General features: G+C 32.8%; 1 long non-coding RNA gene across 1 annotated transcript; it reads left to right on the top strand.

Moving 5' to 3' along the window:
- The first annotated feature begins 19,835 nt into the window (after window positions 1-19,835).
- LOC143083342 (uncharacterized) lies at window positions 19,836-27,370 on the top strand. Its single transcript, XR_012980648.1, has 4 exons — window positions 19,836-19,954; window positions 21,008-21,105; window positions 23,597-25,671; window positions 26,727-27,370. It is a non-coding gene; the product is annotated as an uncharacterized LOC143083342 (long non-coding RNA).
- The last annotated feature ends 246 nt before the right edge of the window (window positions 27,371-27,616 follow it).

Raw genomic sequence — 27,616 nt, 5'->3', positions numbered from 1 at the left:
AGCATTGTCCTATATTAGTTATAAATATTGAATTCTTTGATTCGCTGTTTTACGTCATGCCCGCTAACAAATTGAAAACTGTACCTATACGGGTCTGTGTATATCTGCGTCCATTCGTTTTTCGTTTTGAAATATCAAAAACAAAAAACAAAAAACGAAAGTGTTTTCATTTTTCGTTTTTGATTTCATAAAAACCAAAATGAAAAACAAAAGTGTTTTCATTTTTCGTTTTTGATCTCTTAAAAACCAAAATGAAAAACAAAAGTGTTTTCATTTTTCGTTTTTGATTTCTTAAAAACCAAAACGAAAAACGAAAGTGTTTTCATTTTTCGTTTTTGATTTCTTAAAAACCAAAATGAAAAACAAAAGTGTTTTCGTTTTTTGTTTTTGATTTCACAAACAAAAAACGAAAAACAAAAGTGTTTTAATTTTTCAATTTTGATTTCTCTTACGAAAGTGTATATATGTTATCTTTCCAACACAGTTTAATTGTCATTCAAAAAATGACAATGTTGTCATTTGTCATTCATTTAAAGGTCGTTAAAGTATACATGCAAAGCGGTTGTCCGATCAATACTACTTTAATCGAAGATAATGTCGACGGATGCAAAAGTCTTTATCAATCTAATACCGCAGTCCCACTAGGCCACGATCGCACTACGATCTGTGAAAAAAATGCAAATTTTGATGATCGTAGTACGATCGTGTAGATCGCAGTAAGGTCGTATCAAGGTCGTGGTGAGATCTTCAAGATCGTGATGAGCGTTGCCAACTTTGGACATGTTCAAAACAATCGTGGTGCGGTCGTGGCGAAATCAGGTCGTAGTAGAAGCGTAGTGAGAGCGCACTTAGATCGTAGTAAGATCGCAAAGGTCGCCGTACCATCGTAGCGAGAGCGTAGCGAAAGCGTTATTCTATTCGGAGAGACTGCGCTACGATCTCACAGCGACGTTATTACGACCTCACTACGACCATCAAGTTCTCACCGCGACCCAACAACGCTTCCACTACAACTATACCACGCTGTTCACGACCATAGCACGATCCTAGCACACCCTTGCCGTCCTCATCTCGCTCCTCTCACGAACCGACTACGTTCATACTACGACCATCATTCTCATTCTCATTGTCAGTGTCAGAAAAATATTAAATCTCGCCAGGTTTTGTTTGTCTGTATGCAATTAGGACTTCTTGTTCATTTACTCTAACGACTCAACCATGATTCTCGTTTTTATATAGATTAGACCATTGGTTTTCCCGTTTGAATGGTTTTACACTAGTATTTTTTGGGGCCCTTATAGCTTGCTGTTCGGTGTGAGCCAAGGCTCCGTGTTGAAGGCCGTACCTTGGCCTATAATGGTTTACTTTTATAAATTGTTACTTGGATGGAGAGTTGTCTCATTGGCACTCATACCACATCTTCCTATATCTGTTGACACATCTGTGTCATCTCTACTATCGTTCACTAAAATATCGTCATTTGAGCTTTATGGACCAGCAATAGGTTGTAATTTCGGTTGGATTGGTCGGTCCGACATCTCTGCTTGATCAGGATTCGTTACTTTGCTCCCTCTGCCTCTACATCAACTCCTACCACCACGCCCACGTGGTCTAGTAGATTTTGGTGGCATGACTGTATTGTTTCCGAGAAATCTACGTATTAATCAGAAATAGAAGGAATGGAACTGTATTGATATGGAACACGATGTTGACGGTATTGCTGAGAGCGTATAGTAAGATCGCGATATGAACGTGGTATAATCGTAGTAAGAACGTGCTATAATCGCAATAGAAGCGTGGTAAGATCGCGTTGCAATCGGGTAACTCGTGGTATGGTCGTAGTGAGAACGTGATGAGCGTAGAAAGATCTTGATAAGCGTAGTGAGGTCGCAGAATATGTCCGATGAGAACGTGGTATAATCGTAGCGGGATCGTTGTAGAAGCGTAATGAGGACGTAGTAGCATCGTGAAAGCAACGAAAATTTACATTTTCATGCCGCTCATACCGCGACCTCACCATGATCTGAATTTATTTTAGATCGCGGTGAGCGTGGTGCGATCGTGGTCTAGTGGGACTGGGGCTTATACAATAAGGGTGCGTGATCTTTACTTTTAAGTTTGGAGAGGTTAATCTAAGAAGATAATATTGTAGCGTAACTAGCCTCTTTTACAAATAAAGTAAACTATATATTGTTGGCGAGGGAAGGGCTCAAGGACTCCAGAAGAACTGAAAAAAATGATACAAAATCTTTCAAACCCTTTCTTAATCTAAAGCGCAAGTTTTAATTTATCTATTTTATTATGTTCTGGTCTCGGAGCAAAATATATAGATACAGTGTAAGACTTTTAGTATTTACATGTATAAACAATATCAAAAGACATATGTAGGATGATGAAAAAAATAATGTAATCCACAAAGTCAAGTGTGTGGCTATTGTTAGTTTAAACATATTTATTAATAGTGGATTGGAAATTTTCTCACCGGAACGGTGATCGAACCAGGAACTTATGTTTTTGTATAGTCCGAAGCACTAACCTATGTTACTTTTGTATAATGAGGATCAATGGTCTAGTTCCTCGTTGAAGACCCTCCAGCTCCTTTCAAGATGAAGAAAAGGCAAAAAAGCCCTGTTCATTAATAATTTGTATGTTTTCTATAGATTGTGTGCGATTTTGTCCCGTGTACATTTACTCCACATCTCTTTATTTTCTATTTCGGACCTGGACACGGCTCAATGCTAGTTTAGACCTCCAATGTTAAAGGTCATATGTTTTTTTTTAAATTATTTGATGCCGTGGGATTGGGATTTTTAGCTTTAATGTAAATCATGTCAGGTTTTTAACTTGTATTTACAGCAAAGATAGCCAGTTTTGTGTTCTGTAATATACTGTAACAGTTTAATTTTACTTGTCCGGTCGCATCGGAACTTCTCAAAACATCTTCTGAACAATATCTGGACGTTTTTTAGTCTTCGTAGATCTATTCCAACTTGAAGTCTTTTTGAGTCTACGACAAGCAGAATATGATATTTTATACCATTAAATATTGAAGCCATAGTCATGAAGATCGATTACTTGATTGACTTTTGAATATTTCTACAATTTTAAGTAGTTTTCCACTCACAAACACAATAATATTTTCAACATTTCTTAAAATATTTTTTTTTTACACTTTTTAACTTTTATGTTGTTTTAAAATATCAATTTGACTTGAATTTGGGATCCCGCTAACACGTTTGACCCCGCCACATTCAAAATGTATGTGCGTGTCCCAAGTCAGGAGCCTGTAATTCAGTGGTTGTCGTTTGTTTATGTGTAACATTTTTGTTTTTCGTTCAATTTTTGTGCATAAATTAGGCCGTTAGTTTTCTTGTTTGAATTGTTTTACATTGTCATTTCGGGGCCTTTTATATCTGACTATGCGGTATGGGCTTTGCTCATTGTTGAAGGCCGTACGATGACCTATAGTTGATAATTTCTGTGTTATGTTGGTCTCTTGTGGAGAGTTGTCTCATTGACAATCATACCACATCTTCTTTTTTATATTTATATGAGTATATTAAATAAACATGTATATACCAAGCTAAGTCAGTTTATATCTTGTTTTTCGTCTGACTATACAAAAGGCGAGGAGAGCTACTTTGATAGATCAGGTTGACTGATAAGCTGTATATATAAAGTAATGGGACAATGCATGGCATGAAGACATCACCAAATCACCGTATGCAATACTCAAAAAGACATCCAGAGCTTACCATATAGTCATCAACTATATCTACCCACCAACAGGCCGTGAGCTTTGGTTGGCTCTTAACTCAAATCCAAGAGCACAGCAAAATGTCAAAATATTTTATTCAAACTGGATGACCTGGGAGAAAAACATTGAAATTTTCCAAAGAAACACACACACCCCTCAACTTTTAATAAGGAGATTTGGTATATTAATGCAAATGAGTCAACTATCCAACAAAGTTCAAATGTAGTGGGTGTAAGCAATTATATATAGGCAACCATATAATCTTCAACAATGAGAAAAAACATACGGTATTGTATTCTTAACAGCATAAGAACAAACTATACAAATCAGTGGAAAAGGGCTTAACGTATGAGATCGATACAAAACAGAAGGAAAAAAAAGATCTAACAAAAACACATACCGAATGTGGCAGGGTATTTTTACCTCGTTTTCAAACAATCAAAGTACTGAAGTACTGAACATCGAATGACTGCAAGTTCTTTTGGATTGTCACAAGCACTTGTCTCAGAAAAAAAATCACATCTCTATACTTGAAAGTGAAGTTAATGTACAGATATATTTTTTTTGAAACTCAATACACATATTCTATATCATATGATCTTTTTAATTTCAATGCCAAATATAGAGTTCTGACCCTCAATTCCACGGTCCACTAGACATGGAAAATGATAGTGCGAGTGGGGCATTTATGTGGTATGGACACATTCTTATTCAAATCCTTTATTAAAGAAGTCAGTAAATTTACTACAGATAACACTACATTTGTAAATTAGACGAACTAATCTAATCAAAATGTATATCTCCGATTTCGTAATACTTATGTGTATGAGAAAATTAATATATATATTAATTTTAATAAGATTGTTGAACGAACGCGTTCAATCTTAGGATTGTATCCTTGTCAATTTTTCCGACCGAGCAGAGCGAGTCGAAAACAATTAAACAGACGTCTTTCAAGCCAAAGTTAATATGTTTGCTATACACACATATGATTTTATTAAACTTGGTTATCAATTGTTAATCAAAAATACAGTCCTAGATAATAAAAAATCATGAAATATTTGGTCTAGTAATAAAAAAAATCACACAAAAAACAGTAGTTGTCGTTTGTTGATGTCGTTCTCGCTTCTCGTTTTTTAGCTCACCTGGCCCGAGTGTCAAGTGAGCTTTTCTTATATCTTGGCGTCCGTCGTCTGTCGTCGTAACTTTTACAAAAATCTTCTCATCTGAAACTACTGAGCCATATTCAACCAAACTTAGCCACCATCATCATAGGGATATCTAGTATAACAAATGTGTCCGGTGACCTTGCCAACTAACCAAGATGGTCGCCACGGATAAAAATAGAACAAAGGAGTAAAATGAAGATTTTGGCTTATATCTCAGAAATCAAACCATTAAGAGCAAATCTGACATGGGGTAACATTGTTTATTAGGTCATTATCTATCTGCCCTGAAATTTTCAGATGAATCAAACAACCTGTTGTTATGTTGCTGCCCCTGAATTGGTAATTTTAAGAAAATTTCGCAGCTTTTGGTTATTTTCTTGAATATTATTATAGATAGAGATAAACTGTAAACATCAATAATGTACAGCAAAGTAAGACCTACAAATAAGTCAACATGACGAAAATGGTCAATTGACCCCTTAAGGAGTAATTGACCTTTATAGTAAATTTTTAACAATTTTCATAAATTTGTACATTTTTACAAAATATTTTCCACTGAAACTACTAAGTTCATTATAGATAGAGATAATTGTAAGCATCAACAATGTTTTGTAGAGTAAGATCTACGAACACATCACCATCACCAAAAACACATAGACCAAGGTGAGCGGCACAAGCTCTTTAGAGCCTCTAGTTGTATATAGAGTTTAGACCTTTGGTTTTCCCGTTTGAATGGTTTTACACTAGTCATTTTTGAGGATCCTTATAACTTGCTATTCGGTGTGAGCCAAGGATTCGTGTTGAAGAGGGTACTTTAACCTATAATAGTTTCCTTCTACACACTGTGACTTGGATGGAGAGTTGTCTCATTGGCACTCATACCATGCACATCTTCTTATATCTATATATTCTTTCGATATTTTTTATTGGGATCTGGAGCTGGCATCTCAGTTACTGCTGTAGTTCTTTGTCAATTTATGAATCATATTCGTTTTGTGTAGTTTCTTTTGTTTACTATTTTGTAGTGTTGTCAAATCGTACACTTTTGAGTAACCGGTTACTTGGATAATCGTTCGACCGATTAACCGGTTAACCGGTAGTTTGAATTGGTGCTTGAAAGCCCTTATCAATAGTATCCTACACATAGATAAAAGATGTGGTATGAGCGTCAATTTGAAAACATTTCATCCAAGTCATAAATTTACGCTTTTAGAATTGAAGTTTGTCCTTTGGCATTTTAAGGCTTGTCTGTGTGAGTTCCTGGCGAAGTTTGACTTTTAATAATCAAGTACACCGTATCAACTATAGCGTGTATACCAGCTTCAGATTGAAAAATAATTTAAAAAAAAACTTCTTGATCTCGTAGAATTGAATATGTCTGAAACTGATTATTCTTTCCTTTTCACTTGTTGTCACCGAGAATGATGTGGGGTGTTTCAATTTAAATGATTAATTATTAAAAAAAAGAAGATGTGGTATGATTGCCAATGAGACAATTCTCCACAAGAGATCAAAATGATACAGAAATTAACAACTATTATAGGTCACTGTACGGCCTGTTTCTTAACTTTGTTTGCATGTTACTCGTACTATCACGTATACATTGTGTACATTCACATTGGTTTTCATTTTACAATTTTCGTTTTTAAGTAAGACTAAGCCCTTCACGACGGCGTTTGCACATTTAGATGTAAGTTTACACAATTAAATAGATAGATAAAGATAGATAGATAGATAGTTTATTAACGTCTCACCACTAATATACACAATACAATATTTACATCAATCATAAAACATATCTTTAGATCAGAAACGAAATAATGAAGTAAGTCGTAAAATTTAATCGCATTACTGATTTACAGTTACTGTTAAAAAAACATGTAAACTTATTATGTGTCTTTAAGATCATGCCCCGAGCTGAGAGACAAGTTCTTACTAATTAATTTTATGTTATTAGGATTAACAATAACAATCAATTTACTGGACAATTGATTTGTCAAATTAATTACCACGACGACAATTTTTAAATAATTTAAACCTATAACTATTTAATGATTTCAATACAAATTTATATCAAATCTATCAAAATTGAAAAAAAGTCCGATTAACCGGTTAGCGTTTTTGGTATTCGGTATTCGGTCGTTCGAACGGTTAACCGGTTAACCGGTTAACCGTTGACAACACTACTATTTTGTCATCGGACTCGGATTTCTTTTAAACTGAGTTTCTCTGTGCATATTGGTGTGTGTTTGTTTATTCTACATGAACTAGATATAATTGTATAGCGGAAGGGTTGAGATCTAACAAAGCATGTTTAGCCCCGCCGTATTTTTGCGCCTGTCCCGAGACAGTAGACTCTGATCTTTGTTAGTTTTTTTATGTTTTTTTTTGTCTAAGTTAAGTGTGACGTCCATTTTCACATTACTAGGATATATTTTTATTTAGAGACCAGCTGAAGCCCGCCTCTGGTTGCGGGATTTTCTCGTTGTGTTGAAGACTCATTGATGGCCTTCGGCTGTGCTCTTTGGTTAGGCTGACTGTTGTTTTTTTGACACATTTTTTATTTCCATTCTCAATTTTATTGATTGATCAATTGATTGATTGATTGATTGATTCATTCATTGATTCATTCATTGATCATTTTACTACAAGCAAAAATTTGTATTGTAGTGTTAATTTCACCAATGAAACTCGTTATTAATGTTTGTCTTAATATCAAATTTCTTTGTAAACTCTAAAATTACCGTCTGATTATAATAAGACACGCAAGAATAAAAAAAAAATATTTGGCCTTCAATGTCTCAACCTTTTTTAATGTGAGTGACTTCATTGTTCACTTATATTTCGATTTTGATATTGTTTTTGGAAGTTTTCATAATAGATAATTGTTCTGCATAAAACCCTATGGGAAAGCACATTAACTAAATTTTCCAAACGTTTATTGGACCCTAATGATTTGGCAAGGTGTTGCAACCTGTAATGTAAAAAAGTTACAGCCGATTGCACTGAGTGTGTAGGCAAATGAAGCATATCCTTGGTTAGCTTGCTTGTATTATTAGGTTAGGTAAACTACCCTCCTTTAAGAGTAGACTAGTTCGACAAATAACCAATCAATCTGTCTGTAGGACTAGGCTCCTTCTACAGGAGGGTGGTATACCTTACGTAGTTACTTCATAGTTCAGCTAACAAACAAGCGATCCAAAGATATTACCTTTTTCTACACACTCAATGTAATCGGCTGTAATGAAAATGCGGAGTTTGTGAGACCAGGCTCAAGCAACCAGTCGGTAGCAGTCAGTTTTCAAATATATAAAAACAAATATTGCATAAGACTCAAACGTACTTAAAATGTTAATATATAACCACTATATCATCAGTTATTAAAATATAATTAAGCAGTCAAAGACACTTTTCAATGAATTTTAAAATTTCATTTCTGGTTTATTTAAGAATTGAATGCTTTTTTTTTTGTTACTTCATTGAGGTGTAAAGCGATGACCGAAATACATTTTGTATGAAAAGCGGAAGCGCTTCATTCTGAAAATGTACGCACGGTCAACGCTTTTACAACCCTATGAAGTTACAAAAAGAAGCATTCAATATTTATAATTACAAGTTTTAGCTAGGATCATGAAAACACGATTTTTATCAAGTTTTTATTAAATTCACCTTTGCACTTTATTGTGGGACCTCGTGTCATCATGAATAATGATTTTCGTTGTGTAATGTAACATGAGATGTGCAGTTAGCCAATCAGAATAACGAATTATAATGAAACATACATCTTATGTTATTATTAGTTATATAAAGCCAAAATCAATCGCTTTCGATATATTACACAGCGTACTGTCCGCTTTACATTTTAAATAGTCAACACTTGGAGTGTTTATAGAATCGTAAATAATTATGATTTTTTTTTAATGATGGCAAAATTGCACTATTGGGTGAAATAGCTTTCCTTATTATCGGCATCCTGTCAAATAGTTCATGAAAAGTAATAATAATTCTGCATTAAAAGAAAAGAAAGTTGCACTCGTGCTTTAACTTTTTTTTGCCGCACAAAACTGTTTTTACAAAACATTCTACCTCGGAACTAGTGGATTTCGCTTAAATATAACTGGACAAAAGGTTTGTTTTTTGTATTCAAAGTATGGTGGGCAAGTAAATTATTTATTAGCTTAAAAAAGATTGATCCGTGCTATAAATTAACTTGTAATTTTGATCAAGTAGGCCCTAGATCTCTAGCTTACGTTCTCACCTAGAGCAGATAAAAGTATTGCCGCAGAATTTTTTTATTAACTGTCTGGTAAGGGTTTTTGTAGGGTAAACGACCTCAACTTTAGACCTACTTTAGAAAAAAAAACTAAGCAGAACAACACCCTGGATTTTTCTACTGTAAACCTAAGCTACCCAGCTTCCCTTTGCACCTAGTGAGGACAATTTTTATTACATTTTCGGTAAGGATGGGGTTCGGTGTTCGACCCCAACTTTGGACCTATCTTTGAAAAAAAATAAGCTAAACAGCAACCTTGATTTTTTTCTCCAGCAGACATCAGCTACCAAGCTCTCCTTTACACATTGTTCGGACAGAAGTATTTCCGTAGACATTTGTTTATCAACTTTTATGTAATGATGGGGTAGGGTGGGTAACTGAGGTCCACTTGAAAAAATTTAACAGGGACTCCAATGTGGTGTGGTCTATGTAGAACAATTACCGGAAATCTATGGTAGTTTGCAAAATAATAGTCTTTTTTTATAATGTGATATGTAAAATGTTGGTAAATAATGAAAGCATGCTACTTAATTAATAGACATAGAAATAAAGAGAAACCGTATGATAACCAATATCAATCTCCCAGAGACAAACTAACGTTCATTAAGGCAACTAGTATGATGGTCTGGATTCGGGGTTCTTAATTTCTGTATTCTTTGATATTTTATGCCATATTTCTCTATTCTTTATACTTTTTGACAATTATTCTCTTATCATTACATTTTAACACCATTATTCTAGCTATTTTATTTATTTCTTGGTCCATTGTCTCTATTATTTATATTTTTTGTCCACTATTCTCAATTCCATAATCCCCCATCAACGACCTCTAGTTAATGTCACCTTATAGTCTTCACAAATAAGCAAAACTAATACCTTATAGGCTCCAAATGACAAACCAATTTAATATTCCAGTTTGAATTGTGAAATTGCGGAAATTTCGAAAATTTGATCAAGCAAAATACATTATCGTCCTCGTAGTTCGTAAAATACTGGCAGATGGATCTTGGTCATCAATTCTAATAATCTTGGATCGACCTTTCTAAACTTAAAAGTAATAAAGTTGACGCACCCATATTGTTCCGATTGCTAAAGACTTTTGCATCCGTCGACATTATCTTCGATTAAAGTTGTATTGATCTGACAACCGCTTTGCATGTATACTTTTAAATGAATGACAAATGACAACATTGTCATTTTTTGAATGACAATTAAACTGTGTTGGAAAGATAACATAAATACACTTTCGTTTTTCGTTTTTTGTTTTTGTGAAATCAAAAATGAAAAATGAAAACACTTTCATTTTTCGATTTTAGTTTTTGAGAAATCAAAATTGAAAAATGAAAATACTTTTGTTTTTCGTTTTTTGTTTGTGAAATCAAAAACGAAAAACGAAAACACTTTTGTTTTTCATTTTGGTTTTTAAGAAATCAAAAACGAAAAATGAAAACACTTTCGTTTTTCGTTTTGGTTTTTAAGAAATCAAAAACGAAAAATGAAAACACTTTTGTTTTTCATTTTGGTTTTTATGAAATCAAAAACGAAAAATGAAAACACTTTCGTTTTTTGTTTTTTGTTTTTGATATTTCAAAACGAAAAACGAATGGACGCAGATATACACGGACCTATACGCCATAGTTTAGTCCAGATTTTTAGTATTCGTATTGTTGTCTTAGAAAGTCTAACTGATTAAAATACTACAATAGGTAACAATTTGACAATTAAGTAGTGTCAACCCTGTGATTATGACCCGTGTAATACTATATAGCATATTAATCCTGAATACACCGTTTTGTGGTGCGCCTGTCAGATGCGGAACGTACAGATAAGGTAATCGGTAACAGGTGAATATACTATTGGTATCGGTATCGGACTCGACCCGGAACTTCTTAATTATTGGCAATATTAATTACGTGGAAAACAAAAGGGCCTGGAGTGGTGTTATTTTTAATCTGCACCTTTGTACTATATAGTTATATATAAAGTTAAATTCTTTGATTCCTCGTTTTTACGTGATGACGGCTGACAAATTGGACCTCGTAATTTTAGTATTATAGGAGGATTGTCAGTTTTCATTTCTGAAGTGGAGTAGCTCAACAAAATAGCGGCATGGTGCTGAAAGTGGTGTTTCACAAAAATCATTCAATCAAACATACCTTCTATTTTCAGTGTTAGTTTAAATGTTCACCCTTCAACCAGTTGAACACATATTCCACGACCTTTAATTGAGATTTATTGTTGATATGTTTTCGTAATCAATATGTTACAAGCAGTGTTCACTGTACGCTAAACTACTAATTATCAATCATCACTGTAATGTAATATCTAACCATTTAAACTAAAGTATATGCAATCACATTAATCTACTCATAAAGTGCTTGTAAATCTAAAAGCAATTAATAAAAAAAATAACACAATTGAATGAAAACAGCACGCGTTTTATTTTGTTCCTCAAACCGGCTTTTCTGGATTTATATTTATCAGGCAATCTCAAACCCAAACGTGTGAAATCTAATTCATCATACTACAGCTCATCAAGTAAACATGTTGCGTTGAAGAAAAAAACGAGAATGTATACTATTGTGAAGATATCTAAATGTTAATTAAAGGACTAATTTAACTTTGCGAATTTGTTCAAAGAATCAATATTGTCAAAAGTAACACATTTTTAGTTACTACACATTTTTGTTTGTATTTCCTAAGTAAGGTCGCTGCTAATGTTGATTATTACCTATGCGTAAAGAATCTTTTTAATCGAATTGTTTGGAGGTAACATTGATAAATTTTCGAGATATGTTTGTATATAATGACAGGTCGACTGTTTTCCTATGTTTAAATTTCATAAAATAATGTTATTAAAGCACTGTAGATTCGCACTGTATTCCTTTACTGACCTCCATTACATTTTAACCCTGTAGTAAAAAAATAGTACATTCAGCATTCATTTCTTATTCTTTTATCTCTAGTTTTGATGCATCTATCAAAAATAATTATCACAAAACATTATATAGTAATAAAATATTATTTATTTCACAAGAGATTAATATGTTTTACCTTGAATCCAAATCTGCTTTCCAATTTATATTTATAAGCTGCAATATCAAATGATCTGGTGGTGTTTCCAGGTGTCTTCTACTTTTTCTGATGAATTTGTGTAGCCTTTCCAGTCACAAAAAAGTGTTACAATTCATATTTAGACGCAACACATAAATAGAAATTGGAAAGGCACTGCCATTGCATGTGTAATGCAGAAACAAAAATTATTATTAAAAAAAAGAAATAATGTAGGAGTTGAATATAATTGTAATGATACAACTAACCATAAACCAACTGACCGAAGAACGAAGACTTGAACAATTATAGGTCACCCTTTAACAATGTTTATGCCTGGTTCGGGTTGAAAAATAAATGACAGTTTACAAAGCATGAGAAGGGAAAGTAAACAGTTAATCAATTTGTACCTGAGGTCGACAAGAACTGAACTTTGTGATAATCTCCTCGTTACCCAAACGTGAAATAATTCAATTATCTGCTTATAAAATTATTTAAAATGAATGTTTTTTTATATAGTTTGAAATATATATCACACTGAACGTTTCGGCATGTTTATGGTAGTAAATAAACCTGCGTCTTCCAAATAACTGTTTACTTTGAGTTTTGTTTTTTTACTGACTTTCGATGTACAACCTAGAAGCGTTCCGAAATACTGTAATGGCCGAATCGGAACTCGGCCAATACGAAAAAATACACCCAATAATGGCCGAGTTTTTCTGTATTGGCCGAGTGAACACTTTTATATTGCATAGGCAGTTTTCATCCAATTACAGAGTAGTTAATTGATAATATTTGTTAATGATCTGTCTGTTCTTTATTGGCTCACTCTGGTATAGATGATTAGCTGTATTGATCCTTTACTTTTCGATTCTTGTGACAAATACAGCTCATCTCAATTATACAACGGCCAATACACCTTATCTCGAATATATGTCAGCATGATATCAATTTAATTTATTTAGTGGTTTGATTTTTTTATTTCCGTAATGTATGTTTAAATGACTTGGTTTTCCATTGATTGCAACATAGAGCTTAACCGAGAAAACAAAAAACAAAACCAAAACGGGTGTTGTTTTATTAAAAAAATTGTGTTTCCAGCCAAACCCTAGATTGTAACATTCAGATTTACATCATCTTCTATTGAAAAAAAACCAAATGATTTTGTTTTTATAGCAACATAGAGAAACAAATAATATATGTCAGTATGTTCGAACACAAACATATATTGGAATTCCGATGGGGACTTACTGTGCATCCATTTTGCTGACCTGTTTCTGTATTGTTATGAGTTACACTTTATGACTAAAATCAGGAAAAACCCATCGAAACAACATCAGTTTCAAAAATTAAACAACACTTTCAGATATTTAGATGAGCTATTGGCTCGCAATAATGACGGCTCCAGCATGTACAATAAAGAGATTTATACTGCGGAACTGAATTTAAATAAAGCTAATACCTACAACATGTACAATGAACACTACCCTTTCCACGATCGTAATTGTCTATATCTTTATCGGGAAGCTACATACCAAAATTTATGATGAAAAAGATGATTTTTCATTTCCTATTGTTAATTATCCATTTTTAGATGGTGACGTTCCCATCTTATGGTGTTTATATATCTCAACGTGTTCGATTTGCTAGTGTGTGTAACAACGTAGTTGATTTTAACGAAAGAAATATCTGTATTACTGAAAACTTATTACACTAGGATTTTCGATATCACAAACTAGTCAAAATATTTACTAAATGTTATCATCGGTAGAAGGACATCATTCGTAAATATAACTAAACATGCAAACATCTTGTACGTTCAGGTATTACACATCCAATCTTGTATGGTAATAGTCTTTACACAGCACAAAAATATCGGCATTCACCTCGAAAGCTAATCCCTATTCAGAAGGATTATAGTTATTATACTATTGTCAGGTCATTAGGGATTGCATATTTTTGTATTATTATCGATTTACTCCTAGCTATATATAGGGTCTTTGCATAGAAAATTATAACAAATTAGTTCTACAAGCAGTTGTTGGCATGATACGGGTTATGTTATTCTCATATATTTTATGACGGTATGATATTTAACCCCTAACGGGAGGTATTGTTCTTGATTTTCATACAATGTAGACATAATCTTTCAATCAGTTAATTTGAAGTTACATTGTTAACCCCGCCGCGTTTTTGCGCCAGTCCCAAGTCGGGAGTCTCTGACATTTGTTAGAATTGCATGTTTTCTAATTTGAGTTCATTTATATGTTTTGGAGTTTTATACGACGTCCATCTTTACTGAACTAGTATACGTTTTTATCTAAAGGCCGGCTGAGGCCCATTCCAGGGCGTGGGATTTTCTCGCTGCGTTGAAGACAACCCATTGGTAGCCTTCGGCTGTAATCTGCTCTTTAGTCACGATCGGGTTGTTGTCTTTTTGACATATTCTCCATTTTTATTCTTAATTTTGTATTATTCAAATAACAATAAACATTTTTTACAAATAACTGCAACGGTTCCAATTTTACCCCATCAGATGCTTGTTTCGAAAAACAAAAATGTGTAGTGATGCTCAAGCCCAACATATTTAAATAATCATAAATCTAAGAAAACATTTGACCAGCCTTTACAATCGAAAGGATGAAAAAAAAAGTATATCAAAATATGGTCAATCAATCAGATTTATAAGAAATGATTTACCATCAAGAGCTAGACTGGCGTCAACAACATGATACATCGATGAAAATAATACTAAAAGGTTGTCAAAAGTATAAAATGAATCAAAATGTTCACACTCGGAATCGTTTTCATCTGTTTTATCATGGAGGTAAGGAGAATTACATCTCCGAGCAAATACAGATCAGTGAAATAATACCGGTTTTTAATCTATATTATTAAACGAGAAGACCTCATTTTTGGTGTCGCTTCTCCTCCTTTCACAATAAATTAATCATCATGCCTCTGTGTCCTATAGGTAACATGTATAGTCGCATTTGTCATCCATTCTTATGATCATTAAGTTTGGGTTATTTTGGGAAAAAAACGAAAAAGAATGCGTCCGGATATTTTCTCGTCTTTGGACAAAACTTTAAGTCAGATTAGACTTCCGGTTGGTGTTTTTCTGTACTTCGAACATACAAAGACTATGAAATAAAGTATCTGAATTTGCTTTCTGCTATCATTTTGAGTTCTAGCATGTATCATCCTTGCTTAACGTGTTTCAGTTTGGGTTATTTTGGGAGGAAAACGAAAATGAATAATATTTGCTATTTACTATCAATTAGTTTACAGTGGCGGATCCAGAACTTTTCATAAGGGAGGGGGCGTTGATTGACCTAAAGGGGGGGGGGGCGTTACTCTCATGCTTCCCCATATAATCAACAATTTTTTTTCAACGAAATGGGGGGCAGCCCGCAACACCCCCCCCCCCCCCAGCCCCGCCTGGGATCCGCCTATGGCTTACTATTAACAGCGGTCACTGCGGATATATTTCTATATAGCTTACATACATTTACTATGAATTACTGTATTGTTATAATTTATTATAAATTCATATGGTTATCTGGGGGGGGGGGACTCTTTTCTATTCATGGCGTTCACTGATGTATATATATACATATATATAAGTACCTTTGACTTTTGATACCTCTCCTGAAATTCTCTGTATCGAGTAATTATAAAAATTAAAAATTAAGTATACAAATCTGTATTTTGAAAATAGGAGGAGGGCAAAAAAATGTGCCCAGTCCCTGAGTACCTTTGAATTTTGACACCTCTCCTGAAATTAAGTCTCCAGTCAGTATATTTTATTTTACAGTTTAAATACGCTCTATTTCCCCGCGATTTCGCGGGCGTGTTCTAGTTATAATGAATTTAAGAATCAAATTGGCAATGCATAACCTTTATCATGATATAAACGATTTATATTACTGATCGACAATTAATGTTTTTTGAGAGGGTAAGGTTTTCTTCGATGAAATGTTTGGTTTTAAAACTATGAAAAATAAGTTTGCTATTCTTTCCTTGGGATGTAGTAAAATTTATTTCTCTCTGTCGATTAATTTCCTTGAAAATTATTAGCTGATGTATAAAACAGTATAAATCCAGTGTTTAAAAGATTAACATGTAACATGAAGAACTAGTAAACATAAAAGCTTATGATTAAACAAGCAGTAAGGAATTTTATTCTATACCTCACATCTGTATATACTTCTTATATCTCAATATGATTTCATTATTATAAGATCAATCTTTATAAATAACTTTATCTGACTAAAAATAGCACCAAAGCATAGTACATTACATCCGGTTGCATATGAGAAAGGGTAAACATAAATATTCCCTTCAATTTGACAGTTGTAGGAAATGCATCCTATATATCATTGTTACAGTAGTAAAAAAATGCTGGGTCATAAACATTTACATATATATCTAGGGTGTTTCAAAAAGTCATTTTTGTTTTATTTTGTGTTTCTATAGAATATTTTTGGAAACTTGAGGTTACATGGTTACTAAAGCTTAAAAAAGAGGCGAATATTTAATTGTTTAACTTCTAGTGATGGTTATTTTCGTATATGCAATGGCATGTTATGTAAAATTGTGTCTACTGTACTGGATAGGATAAAACTTTACTCATGCCAAGTATTTCTTTATTTGAAACAAAAATAAACAATTTTAAAGTGCAAAGTTAACACAGACTTATACGGGAAAAACAATGGTGGTATTACACCTAAAATACGAGTGTATTCCATGTTATTCCGATTGCTGAATTAACAAATAAAAAAATAGAAGAAAATACCTGTCCACCAAAATGAAAACAAACAGTAACCATCCGGTCCAGTAGATACGATGAAATAGACAGTTACAAGTAATACAATACAAAAGGTTTTCGACAAAAACACGAAGGCGATATCCATGATATCAGTGGACTATAGAATACAACTTATTTACGTCCTTTTATTGTCAATAAGTAACACGACGGCTCTCACTATAAAGCTGTGCTTACTTTTAAGCAATACTTTAGTTCATTTCAAATTTCTGGTTGGCTTTATGGTGCTATATCTAAAGTTGTGTTTTCTTATTAAATTATTTTTTTTTACAACGTGTTTTTTAATATAATAAATCGTTTTTGTTATGTGCCTTTTTGAAGTCGTGCAAATATATTTTCAAATTGAGCATAGATTATTCATTGAAATAATGCAATCCTTCACTAATTTTTCTTGATTCAGATGAACCGTCTTACAAATTAATTACCAATTAACCTTAAAATTTGCAGATAAAAGCAAAAAAAAAAATCAATCGATTGTGTACTGCTATATTAAAATCCAAGATGTAGTTTAAAGTTATCTACCTTAGCATATGAATCTACCCATTCGCTCGTACTCTATGTGTTGACTAGAAATATAGATAAATGGTAATTTATTGGACTTATACCGCTCCGACACCCAAATCATTGCTTACTTGGGTCGGCCGCTTGCCTCTGTGGGATGAATCAATAATACGCAACCACGTTTTGACGGAATAAGGATGTAAAATCCGATACCTAGTGAAGAGAGAAGCATCGCCTTTTGAGCGTTAAAGACCGATTGAACAACACTCTTAGTCGTTTTAGGTGGCATGATGAAAGACAAATATTTTATTTATATCCAACGTATCTTCCATTTCGAGTGCAAGTCAAAATATCCTTCCCCTTTTCACGAACGGTTCCTACCTACACAGCTACTATTGCATACTAGGTACTATTTATGTACTATTTATGTACCAGAAATCTGTAGTACTGGAAATCTACTTTTAATATTCAGTACTATTGTGTTACTTACGAATTATTGTAATATTTAAGTACCTGTATTTTACAGTACTTGATTTGTACTTGAAATTTAAGTACTACAGATTTTTGGTTGCACGGTTACATTTTCAGCATTTTGAACATTTGTCTTTTTTCAAATCTCATGAAGTTATGATGTTCAGATATGGAATACTGTGATCATTGTTCGTATCATTTTTGTACCAACATTTTGAGTACAAATCAAGTACTGGAAAATGCAACAACCTTAAAAATTACGATAATTTTAAAGTAAAGAAATAGTACTAAATATAACAAGTAAATTTCCAGTACTACAGATTTTAAGTACAGAAATAGTACCTAAGCAAAAGTAGCTGTGTAGCAGAACAAAGATTTATACCACCAAAAATAGGTTTATCACGGACGTCACTTACTTATAAGTAAAACCTAGTGTGATCTCGCCCTTAAATATTTACTGCAGGACGCAAGGAAAGCAATACTTTACTGCATCAAGTCAGAAATAGGACACTTGTTTTCCGTTCGGTTGAGTTGTTTGAATTTTTTATTTTGTCATTTGATAAAGTACTTTCTGCTTTGAAATTTCCTTGAAGTTTTCATTTTGCTTTTTAGTTATTTAGATAACCCCGATGATACCACCCTTTTCTTAATAGAATTGTCGTGGTATAAATCTTTGTTAAATTACGTTACTTTTGGTGTTCGTTTTAGTTCCATGTTTGAGTATCTAATCTTACAATTATAAGACCTGCAAAAAAGACTTTTTACTATAAAGTGTTTGTTGGACAATATTAATGTACATTTAATAGGTAATGCATACGATCGCTGTTATTAACGACTTTTTATTTAAAAAAAAAACTCCAAAAAGTCTAAAAATGAACACTCTTTAATAAATATTTATAAATATGTTTTATCGATACATAATGTTATATTTTCCATGTCCATTTATAGGACGTAACCTGTTGTTCACGTACAATGTTGAAAAGTGATATTTAATTTAAAATCACATGGTTTATTAATAAAATGTATAGTTATATAATAATGTATGTCTTTGTAGCAAAGTTTCCAAAATATTTCGATATTACACATAGATGAAATAAAAATTATGGACACTTTAATTACATGTCTGTCAAATTTAAAAAAAATATATATGGGTAGTTATATTCCTTTATTTGTTGCGAACAAATCGGAGGCCTAGTGAATTTTCTAAAATGGTAAATGTGTGAAATAAAATAAGAGACATTGATGATATGAAGAAATTTTGAAGCTTTTTTTTCACAATAGAGGAAAGAACGTTTCTTTCTTCTTGTTAACCATATTAACAGCAGTAAGGATAACAGCGAGGAAATAATTCAATATACATTTTGCAACTAGCTAAATTCTTTAAAATTAATCTATAAACAAGTACATGTTTTCCATCGTACACAATTTGTACTATGTACATGAATTGAATTTAAAAAAGTAAAGAAAACAAATATAATTTAGGACTTGGCTTACTTGTTCTACATACATGATATACGTAAGCTATATGAAAAGATAATTCTTTGTATACTTTTATAAAAGAGAGAAGATACAACGGGGGTATTTAAATATCTTTATTTGGTCCTATTTATATTTTAAAAACTATTACGTTCCTTTGATTTCCTAACATTGAACGAATTATTGTCATGAAAAGATTGAGGTATGGAGATTACTAAATTATTCGGAATTTCACAGGTAACGATTCTGTATAAAAAATTGCCCATATAGTCCACAATAATGCTATTATACATTCTGCAATTATTTATAGGAAAACATGCGCATTTGAATCTTTTCATAGAAATCCACACCTACATGTATTTTAAGGCGAGGATACATAAACTATTCAGCTTAAAAAACACCGGGTACAAAGCAATAGTGGTGACGAGGTAAGCGACTTTTTGATATCTTAAATTAACAAATTGTTGCAGTTTTTTGTGGAAAATGAATTGGTTGTTTACACATATCTTAATGTGTAAACTTATGTTTGAGGTAGTTTTATGTCACTTTACAATAAAATTAGAATTGACTTTAAAGAAGTTATACAAATTGTAAACGTTTTAGTCTTCAACATGCATAGTGCATTTTTCTTCAAAACAGACTGCATGTGCTTTCTTGAATGTAAAATGTACATGTTGAAGGCCGTTCATTGACCTATTGTTATTTGGATGGAGAGTTTTCTCATTGGCACAATCACCACATCTTCCTATAGCTGTGTACGTGCAATGTTACCATACAGTTGACATTGATTGTCATTGATCATGTTTATATAGATTTACATTCATTGAAATTCCTCTCTAATTGTATGACTTTTATTGTTCAATGTCGTTTTGAAAGGTAACGCAATACATTTTAGCGATTATCGAAGTATAATCAAATTAAAACTCAAAAGACAACAACAAAAACTATTTTAATGTATAAGAAAAGAAACGATAGAAGGCTATGTATTTTCAATATATAATGAAATAAGATACACTGTACTTAGGTAAATGATCCAAATAAGGAATAAAGTATTGCAAAAACATATTTTTTTATGCCCCACCTACGATAGTAGAGGGGCATTATGTTTTCTGGTCTGTGCGTCCGTTCGTCCGTTCGTCCGTCCGTCCGTTCGTCCGTCCGTCCATCCGTCCGTCCGTCCTTTCGTCCGTCTGTCCCGCTTCAGGTTAAAGTTTTTGGTCAAGGTAGTTTTTGATGAAGTTGAAGTCCAATCAACTTCAAACTTAGTGCACATGTTCCCTATGATATGATCTTTCTAATTTAAATGTCAAATTAGAGTTTTTATCCCAATGTCACGGTCCACTGAACATAGAAAATGAAAGTGCGAGTGGGGCATTCGTGTACTGAGGACACATTCTTGTTTCTCTATAGTATATGTAATTATCTAAACAATAAATCGAAGAAATGTATTTTGATTTTAAATATCTATATTTTGTTTTCAGAAGAATAGATTGAATCAGTTATTATCTTTTTGATCTTTTCTTCAGACAATATAAAATTAGTTCTAACATGCAGATGTCGGATGGAGAAACCAAGAAGGGTATGTATTTTTAATTTACATTTGTTCCATAATGAGGTTAGTCATTTTTCTCTCAATAGAATATTGATAAACTAAAGACTAAATCGAAACAACGTGAAATATTTAAATTTGTAACATCATACATGTAGTTGACATGTTCAATTTCTTAATTATTTTATAATAATTCGCCGATTCGAAGAAAAACAATTTTAATTCAAAGTACAAGATGTGTACGGAGTATTTTACATGTGTTTTAGAAGTAGATTCTGTTAAATTTAGAGGATTTGTTTCTCTATATGAAAAGAGGTAAATCATTGTATATAGGTTATTAGTATGAAGGTAGTTTACCGTTGCCACTTCAGATCTGATAAGTTCACACAGACGCGTGAGAGTGTTTTTGTCCGATATACCGGTTTTGAAAATGATCTCAATTCGCATTTTTTTACACGTGAACAAATAGGTAATCTTATTTTTTTTTACTAAAATTGTGCCGGTCAATACCAATTTGACTATTGATATAAGAGAGCATAATCCAACAGGCATAAAGTATGTATTCCTTTTGATTTTTTTAGCAAAATTAGGATTGTTTATATTTTACATTTACAATCATCGTGATGATATTATACACTTTAACTGTATCTTAAAAAGAAAATGCAAAAGACAGTAAAATTTTACTAATAAATATATAATAAAATGCACGAAGAATTAAAGATAAGAATTGGTTTCCTCAATTCGTCAGATCGACACTTCTAAATAAAGGCAACCGTAGTATATAGCAGTTCAAAAGTCATAAATCGATTGAGAGAAAACCAATCCGGATTACAAACTTAAACCGAGGGAAACTCATTAGCTATAAGAGGAAAACAAAAGAACAACAGTAACAGTAAAATGCAACAAAAACAAAAACAAACACAATAATACATAGACACGAACTATTTGATAATAACTGCCATAATCCTGACTTGGTACAGAACATTTTAAGAAAACAATGGTGGGATGAATCTTGTTTTATGGTTAACCAAACCTCCCGCTTATATGGCAATGCTAAAATGACAACACTACGTGACAGAAATACAGCACAAACACATGTAAGAACACTCATCACATAAAAACGCACAAACACATAATATAATACTCGACACAACACGCATACCGCAGAACAACAATGAGCATCTTCCATCAACGACAGACAGCAAGGGTATCACACATAATGACACAATTATGTAACAGATATGTTATCTTGAAGATCATACAACTATTTTTTACAATACCAGTCCAAACAATTATCATGGCAATTACAGTATTGAAATGCAATTTTATAATTATATGAATTACAAACAATAAGACATAACACATTATCAAACCAAAACCACATCAAAAACATCAAAAATAAATACATGAATATTGGATGTATGAAATACCGAGACACGTCGTATAGCAATGCAAATTCACAATTAATTTCCTCACTCTGTAAAACAGTCATATTTGTGAACTTTGCACACAGACGACTTCGATGTTAAACCACAATCTAACATGTCTGAAACGTGGTAAAAATGTTATTAGTTAGTTTTGACACAGACACATCTAAACGTTGGCTATTTAATTTGTTTGTAAAGAAATGAAATATATGCTTTATTAAGGGGTACATTAAGAGCACCTTATGGAGTTATTTCTTTAAAATATATATGAACGTTTTAATCCCAGGCTATTAGTAAAGAATAACGAAGCTCCTCAATAATAAAATTAGACTTTTTCAACTGCTATGTATCTAACGAAAGTATACCTGTAAACTGTGTGGTTCAAATCTTTATAAATTTGTATATATTTTTGTCAACAGGTCAAAGTAAATATTTTGTCAAATTTCTATGAAAATAAAACCAGCAAAATCTATGTGAGTCAAAGTACTGGGTACCCCTAAAGTGGTCAGCAGCTATTAGAATATTTTGAAAAGTTTACTGAACCTCACTAATAAAGTCGGCTAATTAACATTAAACAATCAACCAATTGCAAATATATGTACTTATTCGTGTAAGTGCTCGCCAGGATGAGAACAAAACTAAACTTTTTTCAAAAAGTCGACAGGTTGGTATTTTTCAAAGTTTAGTAAATATAGAATTAGCGACTGTAGAAATAAGTACTTGTCCACCAATACGTACGAGGTATTCATTAATTAGTATAAAACAAAAGTGGCCACTACCGCTCTGTCCACATCTTCAAACACAAACACGAGTATTTAATACTTATTTTACATAATAATCACTTAAATAAAAGAGCTATTATAGTGATTAGTTTACAAATGTTCCGTATACTAGCTCTGATATGTTTATAGGTTGGCAGTCGGCACTCTTTTGTTCATTACTCGTTGTAAAATATATTATATATATTCGATAGAAGTCGGCAGTCGGCTCAAGAATGTATTCTAGTCAGTATGCTAGCTGTTATATGGACTTTTGATAAGATCTGTAATAAAAATCTATAATCCTTTGTTAAATTTGTCTTAACTTATTTTTAGGATCGAATTGGTTATCAAAAAAAAGGTTGCTTATCATGGTCTTAGCATTTGCACTTCTATCGTTGGGTCTGATAGTAGCATTAATAATCGTTGCATTAAAGATTAATGACTCAGAGTCTTCAAACAAACCGCCAGTATGTAGTAAATCACATAGCAAATATGGCAAAATCAACCTCGACGAATCTGATGATCCGTCCGTATTCCATCACTTAACCGAAAAGGAAATTGAGGGACTGATTACTTACCTATATCGTCAGACCGACCTGCACCTGCTTCTACCAAGTCGAAGCAATCTAGACGATAGCGTCGTTTATATAAGTGATATACATTTACCAAATAAACAGGATGTTCTTAACTTCCTTGATAATAATGGACCTAAACCAGCTAGAGAAGCTCTTGTTATTTTATTCAGGGGCGACAAAAATCCCCCATATATTGAAGAGATATTAGTAGGGCCTTTGCCAAACCCAACGTACCATAAACCAGTGCCTTACCGAAACAAAATACCATACATATATCGACCTCCATTAAGTGGAATAGAATCCGAGAAAGCTCATGAGTACATGAAATCTACTATTGATCCTGTTTTAGGAAACATGTTTGTTGAACTTTTTGGTGGAAAATTAACAAATTGTGGAAATAAATGTCTAAAATTCGGGTATTATGTTCCTATGTCGTCAGCACATTCTGGAGAAAAAAGTAAAAGAAGAATTTGGATGTCTCTTGTCCAAGAATTAGAAATATCTAGTCATCATATAGTAGATTTTTCTGTTTTGCTCGATTTGAATGTGACAGAAATAACAATAAAGAAAGTTTGGTTTAGTGGAAACATGTTTAATACTTTAAATGAAGCGTTGACATATTTCAACGCAAATAAAGCCACCATTGCAAAGGTTCCATTTCCAAATTATAGTAAAGATTTATTTTCCACCTTAAACCAACGCGGCGAGGCTCCCATAGACCCACCCCTTCGGAATCCCAGACAGGTTTCTCCCGATGGTAAAAGGTATAATGTAAGAGGACGCCACGTTGAATACATGTCTTGGTCGTTTGACTTCCGAATGTCTATCTTATCAGGGCCACAGATATACGACGTCAGGTTCCGTAATGAACGAATAGCATATGAAATAAGTTTACAAGATATAGGTGTGTTTTATTCAGGCTATAAACCGCATGACGAAGTAGCCCATTTTCTTGATAGCATGCTTCTACTTGGCAACCAGACAAAAATGCTGTTTCCTGGTATTGATTGTCCGTCTGATGCTACTTTTATTAGTTCTAACTTTATTGCTGGCGGTGACTCCATTCATAGACAACGTTCATCATTTTGTCTGTTTGAACTGAACACGGGAATGCCCCTTAGACGGCACCATTCATACTGGTTCACTGATGGTCGATTTTATGAAGGAATGGAAAACGTGGTACTCATTCTCAGGACCATCCCAGTTGTTGGTGTATACGATTATATGATAGACTTTATATTCTATCATAATGGAGTTTTGGAAGTGAAAATCACAGCTACTGGGTATGTCAGAACTTCGTTTTATACACCCGGTGACTCAAAATTTAGCTACAAACTTCAAGAAAATTTAGCGGCTCCACTTCATCATCACATTTTCAATTTTAAGGCTGATGTCGATATAAAAGGCACATCAAACAGATTTTCAACCTTGAACTTTGAACTAGATAATAGTCCTAACAAGTATTCTACAAATTCTAGTGCAAGATTGATTCAACACAAATTTTCGTCAACACTGAAATCTACAGAACGCGACGCAGCATATCGTTATAATTTTAAAGAACCAAAATATCTAATTTTTTATAACGATCAGCAAAAAAATAGATTTGGCAATTTTAAAAGTTATAGAATATTAAACAGAGGCGTATCAGTACAAATGCTCCCAGAAGGATCTGGGAATGAACCAATCGCATCATGGGCAAGGTATCAAGTAGCTGTTACAAAATATAAGGATTCTGAGCGGACAAGTAGTTCCATATATTCAACTTTAGACATAGCTGATCCAGTTGTAAACTTTCAGAAATTTATTGATGATGATGAATCTATTATTGATCAGGTTAGGATTAAAAATACTAATGATTAACTCCCATTTTAAAATGATTTAGAATTAAGTTGTGTAAACCTCCGTAACGAAAGCAATCTGCAATATATATATATATATATATATATATGGATGTGTCTGTCCAAGAGTGAATATCAAACACTTGTTACAAATCTAAATAGTCATTCATAGTTTTAGGCTTGGGCAAACACAGTACGAGGTTTACTATACAAAAATATGAATAAGGTAGGCTTTCAATTGTGATTACATCAGTTTAATTTAACCAGTAGTTAAAACATATGCATGTTGTTTATAGAAAGAAAACAGCATACAGCTTATACATTGCAATTAAGATTATGTGTTGAGAACACAAAATTGAAGTTGTTGGTTCTGAACATATTGATAAACAAAATAGTAAAAAAGACAGTGAAAACTTAAAAACCTCCGAGGAAAATTTAAAACAGGAAAGTCCCTACTCAAATGGCAAAATCAAAAGCTCAAATACATCAAACGAATTGATAACAACTCGCAAATTCCTGACTTGGTTTACATGGTTTAGGCATTTTCATTTGTAGAAAATGATGGGTTTTATATCTAGCTTAACCTCTAACTTGTATGACAGTTGCATTAAATTTCAATACATAAACAACTATGCGTGAGCAAAATAAACAGACATCATAGGTAAAACTGTCAAACATAGGAGTACAGCAGTCAGCATTGTGTTATCATCTTAATCAATATGAATCAAACAAATGTAACAGAGAAGCACAAAAAGAAATACATACAATTTAACAACCTAGCCTTTTTATGATACCATTTTATTTATCTATGTAAAATCAACCCATTAAAGGATTGAACATGTTGAATTATTATAAGTATTGGGACAAAATCTATATCCTGACAGACACATGGTTAGATTAACATTAACTCTGATGTTGAATGGCGCGTTTGACGTCACACTGGTCTGAATAGGTCAACATGTGAGTTAATAAAGAACGTTTGGGAACGCTTGGGAAAATGTAACTGATGCTTATACATTTTTAGGTAATTGATCGTTACATTTTTTTTAGGATCTAGTTGCCTGGATATCAATGGGGAACCACCATATTCCCCATACCGAGGACTTGCCAATCACACCTACACCAGCTATGGACGCTAGTTTTTTCCTATCTCCTTATAATTACTTTGATGAGGATCAGGGGATTACCTCTATGAATGCTGTTAGAGTCGAACCCATGGATAGAACAAAGAAGGATACAACACTACATATTCAACGTTATGGAGTAAAACAAGAAGTTCGTTGTGTCCCAGAGGACAACAAGTATGATGAAGTAATACAAAATGAACCTAGTTTGATTATCGAGGCTTAGATATATGTCAATATACTTTACTGAATTTAAAAAAATATAAACCATGTTTCATAACTATGATGTTGGGCTTCAAACTGAGTGGATGTTTAAGTCCTGAACAGAACCCTTATTCGTTGTATATAAGCGTAGTGTGTTTTCAAAATACCCTCAATGTAAATTCCGACATGGATATAAAATGTTTATTCCATATTAATTAATGTACATTATATGTATTATAAAACCATATTTCAAAAAATATATTATTTTTTAATCTACATTTTATGATTATATCATTATTGTTATCGTTATTATTCATACCCCTCAAAATATAATGAGTAACATATACTATAACCTAAATTGTCTTTGAATTTAATGGAGGATGCTTTATTTTTCTATCTAAAAACTTTTTATGCACAAATGAATCGTTTGCCTATTATCAGGACTAAGTTTTCGTGAAATGCTATGAAAGAAATGTGGATGATTTTAGCACAATTTAAATGCGTTCTCTGTTGATATTATATAGCGCGATGTCAACCCGTTAGACCGACAATCAATTTATTGAAATCCTATGATTCCGACAGCCCGATACTTCGACATTATATTTATCTGAC

The sequence above is a fragment of the Mytilus galloprovincialis genome, chromosome 7, assembly GCF_965363235.1.
Source record: "Mytilus galloprovincialis chromosome 7, xbMytGall1.hap1.1, whole genome shotgun sequence".
In the NCBI taxonomy this organism is placed as follows: Eukaryota; Metazoa; Mollusca; class Bivalvia; order Mytilida; family Mytilidae; genus Mytilus; species Mytilus galloprovincialis.
The sequence above is the reverse complement of the archived record's forward strand: the minus strand, read 5'-3'. Positions and strand labels throughout refer to the sequence as shown.